Raw genomic sequence first — 15,497 nt, 5'->3', positions numbered from 1 at the left:
CTCATGGAGTATCAAGCAAGTATTACAAATGAAGAATTTTGGAGTATTTAATGATGTTGTAAAATGTTCACCAAAAAAGGAGAGAAATAAACAGGATACCTAACTATACACCTGGAAAGATGTTTGTGATATGTGGTGGAAAAGCCAATTGTCCCCCCATTTCTGTTCTCCTCTTTTGCCATAGTAATAGAACCACTGCTTAGGTAAAAGTGATGCACAAATCCCAGGAAATGTCCTTTGAGATAAGCGGCTCTGTTCTTTGCTTCTTTCTTCAGCTGCCTTGGGTCACGAGCGGACAGCGCAAGCGAAGGATGGAGAACCCCAGTTGGATAGAGCCTGGGTCCCTGATGGTCAGGGCGCTGCCGTACTAACCTGGGCTACTTACCTCTGGCGTCATTACTAGAGAAAGAAATGAACAGGTTTAAGCCACTGTTACTTTGGGTTTTCTGTCATGTATAGCTGAAACGCCTACTCAGTGTAAACTATATTGTTAAGTAAACCAAAAAATGCAAATTAAAAACATGAACCGATTATGTATGGCGTCTGATGGATTCTAGACTTATCAGGGTGATCACTTCATAAGGTATCTTAAATGTCTAATCATTATGTTGTATATCTGAAATTAATATAATATGGTATGTCAACTGTAATAGAAAAATAAATTTAAAAACAATTAGCACCTCCCACAAGCCTAGCATCTAAAGTAAATACAGGGCAGCCGGTTTGCTCAGGGGTTAGAGCGCAGTGCTCATAACACCAAGGTCGCCGGTTCAATTCTCACACAGGCCAGTGAGCTGCGCCCTCCACAACTAGGTTGAAAACAACTTGACTGGGAGCTGAGCTGCGCCCCCCCCACTACAACTAGATTGAAAACAACGACTTGACATGGAGCTGATGGGTCCTGGAAAAACACACTGTTCCCCAATATTCCCCAGTTAAAAAAAAAAAAAAGTAAATACAAATGGGGGAAAAATGAACAGCTTTGATCAAACTTAAAAATAAACGTATGAACTCTATGATTCCAATTTTATTTAAAAATGTGTATTTATATATAGTTACGTATGTACATAGAAAAGTGGACAGGAAGATTTAAAACTAAAATGTTAGCAGAGGTTATTTCAGGGTGGGAAGGCTACAAGGATTTTACGTGGTCTTTTGTTGCTTACCTGTATTTTCTCACTTTTCTACAACAAAAGTGTAGCACCTTTATAGATAAGAAAAATAATAGAATGGTGTGATCCTAATGGAATCCCTATAGATCCCAATCATATAAAATATTCTTTATTCATCATTACATGGAAAAAGATGGAAAAAAGTTTACTAGGTAAATATTAACATTTAAAAGCATGGGAAACTATTCAAAATGTATTGTTAAGAAGAAAAAATGTTATTAAACAATATGATCCCTTTTTTTGTAAAAAGATGAAAACAAACCTAAAACTTATACAATGTTATCGGTCAATTATATCTCAATTTAAAAAAAGAGAATAAAGTGACATAAATATATGCTAGGAAAAGGACCAGAAGAGATAGCTCAATATATAAATGGTCCAAAGGAGAGATTCTGGTGGTTCTTATTTTCTTCTATACTTTTTGGTATTTTCAAAAATCTTTCCCAGTAAACCTGTATTAACCTTATTTATTTAAAAATGTTTCTACTTAGAGAAAGAAAAGGATGTTACAAAGAATAATAAAACATGCATTTCCACTACCTAGAATTAAAATGATTAGTATTTTGTTATAATTTAATCCCTACCTTTATTTTTCAGAAACAAAGAGTAACAATAAAGTCCTCTTTATGTATGGCTATCACAATCATTAAAGAATTAAATTAGAGAGAACTTGCTCCGTCTGGGACAGCCCTGGGTGGTGCTATGAAAGGGCAAGAGAGAAGCACTCGGGGACTTTTAACTTCCTTCCACCTTCAGCCAAATGTTTGGCTCTAAGTGACTATTTCCAGGACGGAGGCGGCCTGGGTACAAGGGTGCCAGATTTGCCTGGCGCTTCCCCTGGAACATACAGCGGAGGGCAGGGCTGGAAGAGGAGGGTCCCAGTGGAGCACTTTCCTCATGAGGTCAGTTGGTGCCCAACTGGTGTTTACAAAGAGGGTGGGGCCCGAGTCTCCTAGTTCTGAGGCCTTTGCTCTCAGGGGAGCTGGCCCACGGCAGGCCACAAGCAAAGGGTGGCAAAACCACTGTCTCCTTCGAGGCTCGGAGGCCAGGCTGCAGCTGGGAGGATTCTGGGAAATGAGGGCTCTGCAGCAAGAATGGTAAAGTGGTCTGTGGAGGTTAAGGAGATCCAAAGGAGGAAGGAAAAAGGGGAAGAGGTGGGAGCACTCCCATTTATTAGAACTTCCATGGGTGGTTCTGACCTCCACTTCATAGGAGAGGAATCTGAGGCTCAGAAGGGTTGGGGCAGTTGCCCGAGGCCTCACAGCTAGCAGTCCAGGCTGAAGTTCAGAGCACTGCAAGGCTCACGCTCCTCCTCGTGTGGGCACACCAGGCTGTGTCCCGTGGGGGTGATTATGAGGGAGACGTCTGCATTGCTCACAGCCTGGAGCAAGGCTCGGGGTCATTTGGAGGCTGAGTTCCAGGAGGTGATGAGGTGTTCTGAGGCAGCCTGTCTTCACTCGAGCGTTGGCCACCGCCTGGCTTAGAGGCTCAGAGAGCCTAGTAAAGTCTGAACTGATTTTGGAAAAGTTTCCCAGTGTCCTTTCTTCTTGACATTGTGGAGGGCAAGGGGCCCTGGGCCCATAGCCGGCTCTCCAGGAAAATATCAGAGTGTCTCCCAGAAACTGAGAGGGGGATGAGACTGGAGCCTCTCAGCCCTTCCCACCTCATCTGCCAAACACAGCCCTTCACTATCCTCTCCTGGGCCAAGGTGGGGGGCAGGCTGGTGTATCACATGGGCCTCTGTGCATGTGGGTGCGTTCACACATGGGGGCAAACACACATACACACACGAGGATGGGCGGAGGGCTGGAGGGGGGAAACATCCCAGTGAACTACACTTTCCAGGCTTGCCCCTTGTCTCCTACATCTGACACACATCCCAAAGGTGGAACAGGCCTGGGATCCATGGGGTTCTGCTCAGAACTGTTGACCGTCACCCAACCAGGCATCCTGGTGGCTTGGCTGCAGGGTGGGTCTTCTGCCCACCCTCATGCTCAGGAGTTTCCTGCCTGCCATGTTCTGAAAGTTTGTGTCCCCCCCCCTCCAGGTACATATGTTGAAATCTTAGTGCCCAAGGTGATGATATTAGGGGTAGGGCCTTTGGAAGGTACTTAGGTCATGGAGGTGGAATCCTATGAATGGGATTAGTGCTCTTATAAAAGGGACCCCACAGCGCTCCTTGGCCTCTTCCACCCTCTTGCTTTGCGGATTCAGCAGTAAGTGGGCCATCTGCAACCTGGAAGACAGCTCGCACCAGAACCCAACCATACTGGACGTCTGGTCTCCAGAACTGTGAGAAATAAATTTGTGTTGTTTATAAGCCACCCAGGCTTTGGTATTTTATTATAGCAGCCTGAAGGGGGTAAGATATTGTTGCTCTGCCCAGGGAGACCCTGCCCCCATCCACAGCTGGAGTAGGAGGCCGGGACCCTGATTGCCTCCTTCCAGCCAGACTGGGCAGGTCCAGTCCGGAGTACAGAAGCCATGTTCAGTAGTGGGAATGGTTGGAAGTGCCGAAAGAGCACACAGGGAGTGGGTGGCAAAACAATTACCAGCAGCAGGAAATTGCCCCTACCCTTGAGGCTGGCAAAACAAAGGGAGAAGGGGGTGGTAGCCCAGGGGCTGGGGCTGCCCACTAGGAGCTGGAGACATGGAGGGGAGGGAGTCATAGCCAGAGATGCCACCCACAATGGAGGGGGGTGTTGGAATAAATATAGACTTCTCTCCTTCTCCTGGTCCCAGTCTTCCTCCAGTACCTGTCATTGGGTAAACCAAGTCAGAAGCCAGCTGTCAGGGGAGTCTGGGGTGTGTCATTTGTTCTCCAAGATGTTAAGCAGAACAGAGACAGGTAAGGAACAGACATGACAACATACAAACCAAAATGCATGACCAAGACACAGCCTCTTCTAGGTGGCCTGCTCCCTTAGCTATTCCCCACCTGCTGTAGGGCTCCTGCTGGGTAGGGGGTGGGCAGACGCCTGATGTTGATGTCTGCACTTATGAAGAGGACCTCTGCTCACTCCTAGTTGGGTCCAATAGACCCTAACTGACAGACCTGGCCACTCCCCTTCTACTTGACGGGGACTGCCTGTGGTCTTTGCCTGCTTTGTCATTCACTCCAGCAACCACGTTTCTTTGGTCCTAACTTCCTCCCCATCACCACTGACCTCACAGGCCTGGGGCCTCACGATGCCCTTTCCCCATGCCTGCCCAACTTATAAGACCAGAGTCTCCATAACTCTGGTCTCATAATTTGGCAGAGTAGAAGCTGCCAAATTCCAAAGGTCTCCCACCAAACACTCTGGTTAAGAACTTGAGTTCAAATCTAGCTCTGTTGCTTATTAACTCCAAGCCAGTAATTTCACCTCTCTAAGCCTCAGTTTGCTTATCTGTAAAATGGGACAAGCAATGATACATACCTGCAGGATTGTTGTGAAGACAAAATAAGCTAATGTAGGTAGAGTGTTGAGCACAGTACATAGAGCTTAGCATATAGTGTCCCATAAATGGTCACTTCAAAAGGCACAGAGAGAAAGCCTGGAGTCACTGCAGACTCAGGAGGAAGTACCTCTGGACCCTCACGGTCCTGGCTGATCAAGGTCCAGTCACTGGTCATTTCCCCTGAGATCTAATTCTCCCACATTCTGGTTGGCTGAGGAATGAGGCAGCCTTTTCCCCAGTCTGCATGTGTGGAGTTCTCAAGGCTGGAAGAAGGAAATGTTTTGACTGGAACTGTATGCCCTTCATTTGGCCACCGCCAATGGCAGTCTGGATGGTTGAGTGATGGGCACAAGGAACCTGAGTGTCCTTGCAGCAGGACCTGCTGGATGTCTGAGCATTGCAAGGCCCCCGCCTGCCTGTTCTCAGCAGGGCCAACCTCTGGCCGCATTTGGAAGGACACCATTGCGTCCAGGACCTCCCCAGAGCCTTCTCTTCTGTGTGTGGAGCAGGAGTTCTATTTGGCATGTATTACAGAATCTTGGGACTTTGGAGCTTGAAAAGATGTCAAACAGAATCCCAGACAGTTAGTGCTAGAAGAGGCCTCCTATAGAACCACAGGGAGTTGGGGCAGGAGCCCAGAGGGACCCCTCAATAAACTGTACATTGTTAACACTAGACGGGTCTTCTGTCTGAACACAGAATGATTCCTTCAGAGAGAGCCTCAGGAAGTGCCATGGGACAGTAGAGCTGGAAGGGGCTCAGGGGCGTCTGCTGGAAGGTGTGCTAGAGTGTATTTGATCCAACCCTCTGATTTTATAGCTGAAACTTCAGCTCTCTGTATAAGTAGCCTGTGGTGGTGGTTGGGGGGGGTGGTGTCTCAGAAGAATTTTCTAGAGATGAGGTCCATGTGACTACTTTAGGTGTTTAGGCTGGGGCAGAGAGAAGGAGAAACGTTTATAGCTTATCTGTGAGGTAGGGAAACACTGTAGGGTAAGATGTGACAGAAAACCAATTCCTTAAACAAATCCAACTGGCTTAAACAAAAGGACACTTATTGGCTCACATAACTGGAAGCCCAGAGGTAGCATGGCTGCTATGGACTGAATTGTGCACCCCCCTCCCAAGTTCATATGTTGACGCTTTAACTTTTGATGTGACTGTATTTGGAGATAGTGTCTTTAAGGAGGCAATTAAGGTTAAATGAGGTCGTAAAGGTGGAGCCTGATCCAATAGGACAGGTATCTTTATAAGAAGAGGAAGAGACACCAGAGTTCTCTCTCTCTCCTCGAACACATAGAAAAGAGGCCGTGTGAGGACACAGTGAGAAGGTGGTAGTCTGCAAGCCGGGAAGAGGCCTTACCAGAAACCAACCCCATGGCACCTTCATCTTGGACTTCTGGCCCTTCAGAACTGTGAGAAAATAAACTTCTGTTGTGTAAGCGCCCCATTCTATGGCCTGAGCAGACTAATATCGTGGGCTTCAGAGTTTAGTCCAGAAACTCTGACTCCATTTCCCCGCGATTTTCTCGGCTCTGTCCTCCTTGAGTGCAGCCCTATTCTTAGGCTGGTAGCAAGAGGCCATAGTTCCAGGCCTGGCAATGTCCTGAGGAAGAGAGAAGGTTGCTCCACAAAGCGCTCTCTTAAAAACAATACAGTTCTTTCTCAGCTCCTGCCATCAAACCTCTCCTTGTATCTCACAGGCCCTAACGAGGTCACCTGCGCAGTCCTGAAACAGTCCCTGAGTCCTGGGGACGCCAGGGGCACTGCGTATTTTATAGTGTACAGGAAAAGTTGCTGTAAGGAAGAGACTCTAAATACAGAATTGTGAGCAAAATAGAAATTTATGCCTGGTTCATACCATGTAAGAGTTCAGAAAAAAAAGCCTTCTAAGACTGCTAGGCGGGCCCCACCATCCTCCAGATGTGGCTTCCCTCTCTAGGCCCAGGGAGACTGCTTCAGTTTTTATCATCTCCCAGTCAGGGGGAGGGTCAGAGAGGCACATGCACAGTCCTTTTCAGGGCACAGCTTAGAAATGGTACAATCATTTCTGCTCACAGTCTGTTGGTGAGAACTTAGATTCACAGCCACATCAAACTGCAAGGGAGGCTGGGAAATGTAGTCCTTACAAGGCAGCCATTTGCTTGGTCAAAAATCAAGAGTTCTGTTATTAAAGAATGGAAGAGTGAGTATGAGGGAACCAGGGAAGTCTCTCCCGCACAATGGTTAGTTTAGGGCCAGGTTCCTGAAACAATTCTTGGGGTGCGTGGTGGGCCCATCCCTGGAGCTGGCCAAGAAGTCAGCTTCTACTGAGGCACTTGGGTTTGCTTAAGCCTCTGTACTCTGGGTCTGTTACAACAGCTTAGATTGTACACTAAATAATACACTGTGTCTTTCGTTTCTTCGGCTTCTCTTAGGAAGCTGGAAGGGGGAGAATGGGTGTTGGGTAATCAACCAACAGTGTCTACTACATCATCTGCCCTTGAGGCCCTCCTACTCTGGGGCAAGGGACAGGTTTAAATAGATTGCTATGAGTCAACATGACAAATGGTAAGCAAGCAGCAATATTATCAATCCCAATGAAAACAGAGGGAAGAATTATGAGAAGGATTCTAAGAAGGGACCGAAGAGAATCATGAGTTCATTTTGTCTGGGTCTTAAAGGATATGTGAGGATTTCCCAAATGATTCTGGTTGGTGAGGGGCAGTTCAAAGAGTACAGCAAAGTCACAGAGGTGTGAAGGCCCACAGGGAATGGCTAGTGGTCCAGCATAGCTAGAGAGTGGGACGGGTGAAGGTACTTGGGAGCAGTTATTGAAGGGCCCCTAAAAGCCGTGGGAGGCAGCAGCGGGTCTGACAGGCCTCTGAAGCCAGGCAGGCTATTTTTAAAGCCAGCAGAGACACGGTCAGAACTATGTCTTTCTCTGAGGTAGAGACTGGAAGATGACTCGTTGGGAAGCTATTTCACAAATTCGTCTGAGTAACGAAGAGAGCCTGCATCTGGGCTGTGGTGGTGGGAATGGAGACACGGAGACAGTCTGCAGAGAGATTCTGGTGGTAGAACTGACAAAACTTGATAACTGGGTAACTAAGGGGGTGGGGATGGAGGGGTGTTGAGTAAGGACAAAGGAGGGTAAAAATATGGTTTAATATGATCCTAAGTTTATATGCCTGTGCTAGAAATCCAGAGAAGGAATACAGGAAAAGCAAGCTTTGGGGTGAGAGGAGATAACAACTTCCCACCATCCTGAGCCTGGTCCATGAAAGACTTCTCTGGGTTACTTGAATGTATGACATCCTCTCCCAACTCAGGGCTTCTGGACACTCTGTTCCTGCTCCACAGAACACTCCCTCACCCTCAAATCTCCAACTGGTTAATTCCTTATTTCCTCCAAGAGCCTTTCTTGACACCCCCCAACCTAGGTGAGAAACCCTCCTTGATTTGCTTATTGTACCCCATTTCTTTACATGCCTCTCACTCAGGGTTGTCTTCCCCCACTCAGCCTGTCATTTCCATGAGGGCAGGGACATGTCTGTCTTGTTCGCCACTTGATTCTCAATACCTTGTATAGTGCCTGGCACACAGTAGGCATTCATGCTGGGTTTGAGGTATACAATGGTTGTCATTTGAAATGGGAGTTGGCCCATAGTTTTTATTAGGGCCCATTCACATGTGATGCAAGGTAATGAGGTCACTATGGAGATAGTTGATGTGACCCTTTTAGAGGCCTGGATCACTCTAGACCAGTGGTTCTCAACCAGGGGCGATTTTGCCTCCCAGAACATTTGGCACGTCTGACATTTTTGGTAGTCATGACTCTGTGTGTGTGTGTGTGTGTGTGTGTGTGTGTGTGCGCGCGCGCGCGCACGCACGCGCACGTGCAGTACTGGCATTTAGAGGGTAGAGGCCAGGGATATTCCTAAACATTCTATAATGCACAAGACAGCCCTCCACAATAGGAATGATCCAGCCCAACATGCCAGTAGTGCCGAGGTTGAGAAACCCTGATCTAGAAATGGGTGAGCCAACTGGATGGCTAAGTTTCTGTCTGGCTGCGATGGCCCAACTGAATAAGAGCAAGAGCAGCTTAGTGGCTGTCACAGGAAATGTGGACTTATGATGTGCAGCCAGGAACCACCTTGGATTGGGCCTCAGTCAAAGGCCCCAACACCTTGGGCAGTTTCCCCTTAACTGAACTCCCAGCAGTAAGCTCAGCAGGGCCAGCCTGGCCTTCGCCTCTCTCTGACTCATCCATTGGGTTTCTCTTGCTCTTTGGTGGAAGCGCCACCACACTCTTCCCACCCCATCTGCCTCACTGATTATTTTCAGCTTGGCTTGCAGAGGCCCAACGCTGCAATTACACCCCAACCTCAATGGCTCCTTCTGAAAATAACATTTGGGTCGAAGAAAACCTCAGTCTGGTGGGCTGGATTTTATACTAAACAGTTAAGGAGTGGGTGTGGGCATGGGGTGGGGGAGCAAGGGAGTGGCACAATGGTACAATTAAATGAAGAATCTGGAAGAAGGGAAAGAAAAAGGAAGTGAAGAGAGGAAAGGGGTGGTGGTGGTAAGGACTGTTGCAGAAAGAAAATGTATCTACCAGACAGCCATCTTGTAGAAGTATTAGGCCAAGTTTTCATTTATGTCTCTAATTGAAGGTTTTGTTTGCTGAAATACCTCCCCCTCATACACCCAATCACGGAGGCCTGGGAAATTCATGTTTGCCTTGCCCCAGAAGAATTAGTCTATGGGCATACCAGTCTTTATCCAAGCTAGTGACCAGATTTTCCGACCCCAAAATAGGAGCCACATGGTTTAACATAGGATTTTTGTTCTCTTTCCAGGTGACGATGGCAATCTGGGAAATGTAGTTTAGCGATGCTCTTAGGTAGAACTTTAAGCAGTTGCACGGTCAATGGAGGGAAGTAGATAGGACCTTTAAAGTAGTGATTCTCACGGAAATCAGAGAATTATGGGTTACTTTAGCTCAGAAAAGAGAAGGAAACACTAGAAATGAGAAATTTTGTCTCACTCAGGGGAAGGGGGAATGGGAGATGTTGAGGGTAAGGAGGGAAATACTTGGAAGCACCTTTTGGATTCCAAGGAGGCAGAGATTAAAAGGCTGTACGAGATGAGATTTGGGAAAATAGGCAGGAAGGAGTTCCACACATTAGTTAAGAGCTCAGTTCTGGAGTCAGCCAGACTTGGGTTCAAACATGGACTGACTAAACACCTGGGTGATGTCTAGCAGTAACTTAGCCTCTTTGGCCAGGCCAGCAGTGTAGACTCCAGAGTGAAGCTAGCAGAGTTTGTATCCTGACTCAGTGATCTTAACCTCTCTGTGCCCCACTTTTTTGCTCTGTAAAATATAAAGAACATCCACCTTCTAAGGTGTCATAAGGGCTTAGAATAGTTAAAGTGCGTAGAACAGTGCTTGGGACATTGGCAATCACTCAACATATGTTAGCTATTATTATTATTACCTCTGGAGTTTTTCTCCAAATGTAACAGGCAAGAAACTTTTAGCTAACATATACATTTTTTTTATTTGGATAGTGATGAATTTATTTTCAAGTGTATTAAAATATGTGACGAGCACATCAAGCCGCGGTTTCACTAATGTTAGTGCTTAGGGCAAGACTATGTAGAAAAAGGGAATAGATTTAAAGTTAACTTAAAGAATAAGGAAAGTTAATAAAAGTGAATTGAAAATATACAGTATAGGTGGAATGTGGGTATGGAAGAAAGTCATGCAGGCAATACCTGAATGGCTGAAAATTTTGGAAAATAATCCATGATGCCATGTTTCCTTCAGCTAATAAAACCTTCTAAGGCACGTGGGTGGAGAAAGCAGGCAGGGAAGGTACGGAACAAGACGCTATCAAAACTTTGTTTCTTTTCCCCTGTGTAACCACTGTTCTTCCATTTTTGAGAAATCGGTAGGAAGGCCCAGGCAAGCGAGGCCTGACGCTCTACTGAGCCTTTGAGGATTGGGGGCGCTCGGGGAAGTGAGGTTGAATTCCAAGGCCCAGCGCTGGAAACCGAAAGCCAACTCCCCAACTTCGCTCTCCTGTAGCGTTGAAGGCGACTCAGGCCTCTCTGATTTTTTTGGAGCACTGGGTCAATCAGTCAGCCAATGCCTCGGGAGAAGTTTAATTAAACTCAGATCGCCTGCGCGAGCTGCCAAAGGTCTCCCTGCCCGCCCCGCCCCCAGCACACTGGTGCAACGCGGTTCCCGGCCGGGCCCGCAGGCCCGCAACCCGCGCATGCGCGTCGGCAGGGCGCCCAGCGCCCAGCGGCAGGCTCGGCTCCCAGAACAGCATTGCAAACTGTTGCATCAGACAGCAAGCAACTGGCCGGGCCGCCGGGGTTTCTAGGAAGATAGGAAGGGTTTGAGAGCCTCTGTGGTCGCTTGGGAGCGCTGGCCGTCATTCACGCTGTTTACACGCTGGTAACATGATCCCCTGAAATCTCAAGCTTGTGCTGAGTCCAGGAAGGGCCTTAGCCACAGGTGAAATTCGCTGAACTCCACTGCTCCCGCCCCACCCCACGGCCTCAGGCTGGACCAACTGAACTGAACTTCAGTTGTCTTTATTAATGGCATGGGCCCTGAAGGAATGAGCTGGGTTTGATTTCTCATCCCAAGTACAAGAATGCCTCTGAGGAATTTCTCACTCTGTGAAAGTGCAAAACTAATTTCCCCAGACAAGTGCTGTTGCCGGTTCCCAAAAGGGCTTGGAAAGATCCCAGCAGAAATGTTCAGTGGTTTCCAAATCACTTCACCCCAGCAGCTGGACACGCAGACACTGACCACCAAGAACTTCTTGGTGGGTGGACACATGTCTTCCACAGATAGGCCTTCTTTTTGGCATATCGTAGGCCCCCATGTCATGGAGACATTGGACATGAGCCAGGAATGCACAACCACAAACTTATGCAGACACCACACATACAAGGAGTGTTCTAGATTCAAATGGTTCTGCAACTCAGGTAAGGAAAAGTTCTTACTCTCCATCATTCTTTTTGTCTCTGGGCCACTACCTTCCTCAAGAAGAGAGAAAATATGCTGGATCTAGAAGGGATGGGACAATCTTGGGGGGGGGATATTTAAGAAGACTAAGAGTACTGATTTGGAATCTACTTTCTAAAGGGATTTACAGGGACATAATCTAAATCTTATGGTTCAATTCTCACTTTATTTATTTTTTGAATGGGTCAAGACCAAGTTCATTCAGTATTAATACATTTCCAAAAAGACAAAAACTGGCAGTTTACCTTAAGCATTCTGTTTTTGCTACGGTATTGATGGTAAAAATCTATTCCATTTGAACAATCGTGAAAGCCTAAACAGGCCTAGTGTTCTTCCTTCCCCCCATTATTAGGAATCACTCAATCCCAAGATTCAGTTTAAAAATGACCTGAAAAACTGGTAAGCATTATCCGACACATCCCTTTGTAAGACAGTCACTGTTGGTTTAAATCAACATTTTCCTTTGAACAGTGGGGTATTATGGTACTATGCGATTTTTCATTGTAGTAGATGCTTCATGAATACAGCCCAAGTTATATCAGTCATCAACAGTGATCTTGTAAACTGAAAGAGTGACAATTAGAAAAGGATGGAAAGGAATGTGAGCAAGTGCTGGAGTTGGAGCATTTCTGGGTCCTGTTTCTGAGGGTATATCAGGCCCAGACCTCTGCCAAATGGGTGTCATCAAGGAAGCGTATGGGGTCAGAGTGTGTGGTCTCAGGGAAATGCCAGGAACTAATAGAATGTCAGATATGTCTGAGCAATGGTCCTCACCTGGAGAAGCTAGTCATTTACTATTGTGGATTCTCTGCAGGCATGAAATTTGGAGCCATGAGGTCAGGAGCCAGGTGGGAACAGCAGAAAGTGAGCTCATAAGCTCATGTTACATTCCCTGCTGTACCTCCAGCACATACAAAGAGTGAGCTCTCAGTGCATGTTGGTAGAATAAATACACTGAAAGAATGAGGGAAGTAGCAGAGAGGAAAGGTCAAAGAAGTCCAAGGATATTGTAAGAGGCAGCCTGGGATGCCCAGGGCTCTATTGTGTTGGGTAAGAGGGGACTCCTTCTAGTTCAAGGTTATAGGGCAAGGGATTGAGAACTGTTAAGTGACAAGTCTCATGAGGCCCCTTCTACCATGGTGTCCCTGTGTGGAAAAGCGTCCTGTTGGTGATTCCAGAGTGTGCAGTCATTCTGTTTAACTAAGCCTAGTGACATCATCAATGACTGCCTTACCTTGACTGTATTCCCAGAGCAAACTTCTGGAAAAGTGAGGGGTCTGAGGGAGGGTGTGTGACTGAGATCCAGAGGACAAGAAAATCCCCTAGAAGCCACACTTTAAAACTATAAGCACAATGGTGGCCCAGATGGTTAGATGATGCAGACAGAGACTAAAAGTGTGATGTGTTTTCCATATTTATTGGGCACTCACAGATTCTAGACACTATACCGAGCCCAAACCCAGACAAAGCTCCCGTTCTAAGAGCTTATGATCTAAATTCCTTGTGGAAAGTCTGTCTTTGAAATGTTTAAGGCACCTCATTTAATCCGCATTTCCACTTCAAGTCATGTACCTCCTTCCTGAGAAACCCACCACATTTGAAGTTTGTAGCTGGCCTGCCTTCTGTTTTTGCTGTTTACGTGCCAATTTAAAGGGTGGAGAGAGCCACATTAGTTTTAAAATAAAACACAAATAGCAGAATGAGGCTTGGATAAAGTAAAAACCACAGAAGGGATTTTATTTTTTCCCTTTCATACTTTTCAGATTTTCCTAGAACCACCTTTATTTCCTAAGAGCCCAGACATAGAAAGTGAGTGGGCCTCTCCGGATGCTCTTCCAAGAGAAGCTAAAGCCTCATGCTTATTCTCTCATTGCACCTTTAGGTTTTGTTTTTCTTTTTAGACAACTGAGTCCCAAATGGGGGTTCAGAAAGCTATGGAAGCCCCAAATTCACATGTGGTATTTCTAAGCACTCTTAGAGTAGATTTTGGTTTGTTTTTGCATGGTTTGTGTCTTACCTCTTCTGTTCAGTTGTATCAGCTTGTACTTTCTGGGTGATGGGAACGTGGCTTTAAAGTCAGATTCTCCTGGTGGATTCCCAGCATTGCCACTTACCAGCCTTGCGACCTCATCTGTCAAGTGAAAATAATAGTGCACACCTCTTAGGGCTGCAGAAACAATGAAGGAGTCAAGACACAGAGAGGGCTCACACAAAACAAGCACTCAATACACTGTAGCTATTATGAAAATAGATTATTTTGTTTATCTGCTCCTTCCTTAACCATCCCCTCCTCCTATTTTGGAGAAAATTAATGATCTATTCCAAGTGGATGATTTATCCCCATTTTACATCACCAAAGGGCCTGTGAGGAGAGAGAAGGCTGAGTGTGACCTGCAAACACATGGGCTTTTTAATGGGATGGGATCAGTGTTCTTGCAGCTCAGCAAGAGGCGATTAAATCAGCAGTGCAGGGACTGGGGAAGCCTCAAAAGCTGATAGTGGGGTGGCTGGAGCACAGCACATGGGGAAGAGTGGTCAGGAAAGCAGGCCTAGAGCTGAGGTTAGGGGCTAGAGGGGCGCCAGCCACCGGGATATACCGCTTCGGGGTTCTGATTCTGAGTCTGCAGGTGGAGGCGTCCGCCCAGGGGTCTGGTGACTGTGGGACCCGAGGCGCGTGCGGCAGCGCCCTCTGCTGGCCGCATGGGGCAAATCTTCAGCCCCGCGCCGGCCCTGCCGCTTGGCAGGTGGGACCTGGGATCCCTCCCGCCTTCTCCGCCTCCGCTCCATTCCTTCTGAGGACCGCGCTGCCGGGTCCCCGACCGGATTCCCGGAGACTCGTTTCTATCTGACGCCTGCGGCTGAGCAGAGACGATGCTCGGAAACATTCCATTCACCTGGGGATCGGAGGCCGCAGGAACCCACCCAAACCCCGCAGAGGCTACGCCTCTTGGGAACCGGGGCCAAAGTCTGATGGGCTGTCGGAGGCAGTTTGGAAGTGGCATCGCCTATGGCCAAGACCGCGGGTTCTGCGGACAGAGAGGAGCCCTGGGTTCGCTTTCTGCCTCATCCATTTTCCAGCTAGGTGACCTTGGGCAAGGTACTTAAATTTACATGTGCCTTAGTTTCCTCATCTTTAAGATGCACAGAATCATCCCGACCTTAGAGGGTTGACGTGATATCAGACAGACTGGGTTGGAATTTTGGCGCAGACATCAGCTAGCTGTGTGCCTGGGGCAAGTTACTTAACCTCTCTGTGCCTCGGTTTCCTACAAAATAGGGATGATAACGGTACTTACCTCCGAGGGTTGTTGCCTGCAAAGCGCTTAACACAGTGCCTGGCACAGAGTAAGCGCTCAATAAATGGTGGCTATTAGGGTTGTTGTCCTAATTATTGTTCTTAAGACCGCTGAGCACACCAGCAGAACTCAAGCTGGCGGCTATTATTAGTCTCTTTCTTGGGTCCGGCTATTTCTTTCCGGGCATTGTTAAAATCTTTTACCATGCGCTCGCGTCCTTATCAGTAGCCGAAGGACAGCCGGCCTTCCCGAGTTTGGAAAATCGAGGTTCCCCTGGAGGAGGGCCAAGGACATAGCCGCTGGTTGCCAGGACCGGGACCTCCCGGGAGGACGCCCTCGCCACGCCGCCTCCGCCCGTGCCTCCATGAGCGCGCGTCAGAGCCGCAGTGACGTCGCCAGGTCCGCGGGAGGCGGGGAGGCGCGGCCTGGACACGCGGGGAACCTGGGGTGGTGGGGATGGTTGAGGTGGCCCGGACGCGCAGCTGCCCTGCTGTCCCCGGCGACTGCGGCCGAGGCAACCCGAGGAGCTGCGGAAAGGCCCCTCTCTGGGCTGGGTCTGCA

The 15,497-nt window shown here is 47.7% G+C and overlaps 2 long non-coding RNA genes across 2 annotated transcripts in view; one reads left to right on the top strand and one right to left on the bottom strand.

Moving 5' to 3' along the window:
* The window catches only part of LOC141572267 (uncharacterized), a 30,440-nt gene extending 30,046 nt beyond the window's left edge, over window positions 1–394 (top strand). Inside the window, exon 4 of the long non-coding RNA XR_012497588.2 lies at window positions 276–394. This is a non-coding gene — a long non-coding RNA (uncharacterized LOC141572267). The remainder of the gene's footprint in view (window positions 1–275) is intronic.
* On the bottom strand, window positions 279–15,166 carry LOC141572266 (uncharacterized). The gene is made up of 3 exons (XR_012497586.2): window positions 14,937–15,166; window positions 13,658–13,771; window positions 279–399 (listed from the first exon to the last, which is right to left on the bottom strand). It is a non-coding gene; the product is annotated as an uncharacterized LOC141572266 (long non-coding RNA).
* Window positions 15,167–15,497: the final 331 nt, after the last annotated feature.

The sequence above is a fragment of the Rhinolophus sinicus genome, chromosome 14, assembly GCF_057876585.1.
Source record: "Rhinolophus sinicus isolate RSI-liver-muscle chromosome 14, RSI-T2T, whole genome shotgun sequence".
NCBI lineage: Eukaryota > Metazoa > Chordata > Mammalia > Chiroptera > Rhinolophidae > Rhinolophus > Rhinolophus sinicus.
The sequence above is the reverse complement of the archived record's forward strand: the minus strand, read 5'-3'. Positions and strand labels throughout refer to the sequence as shown.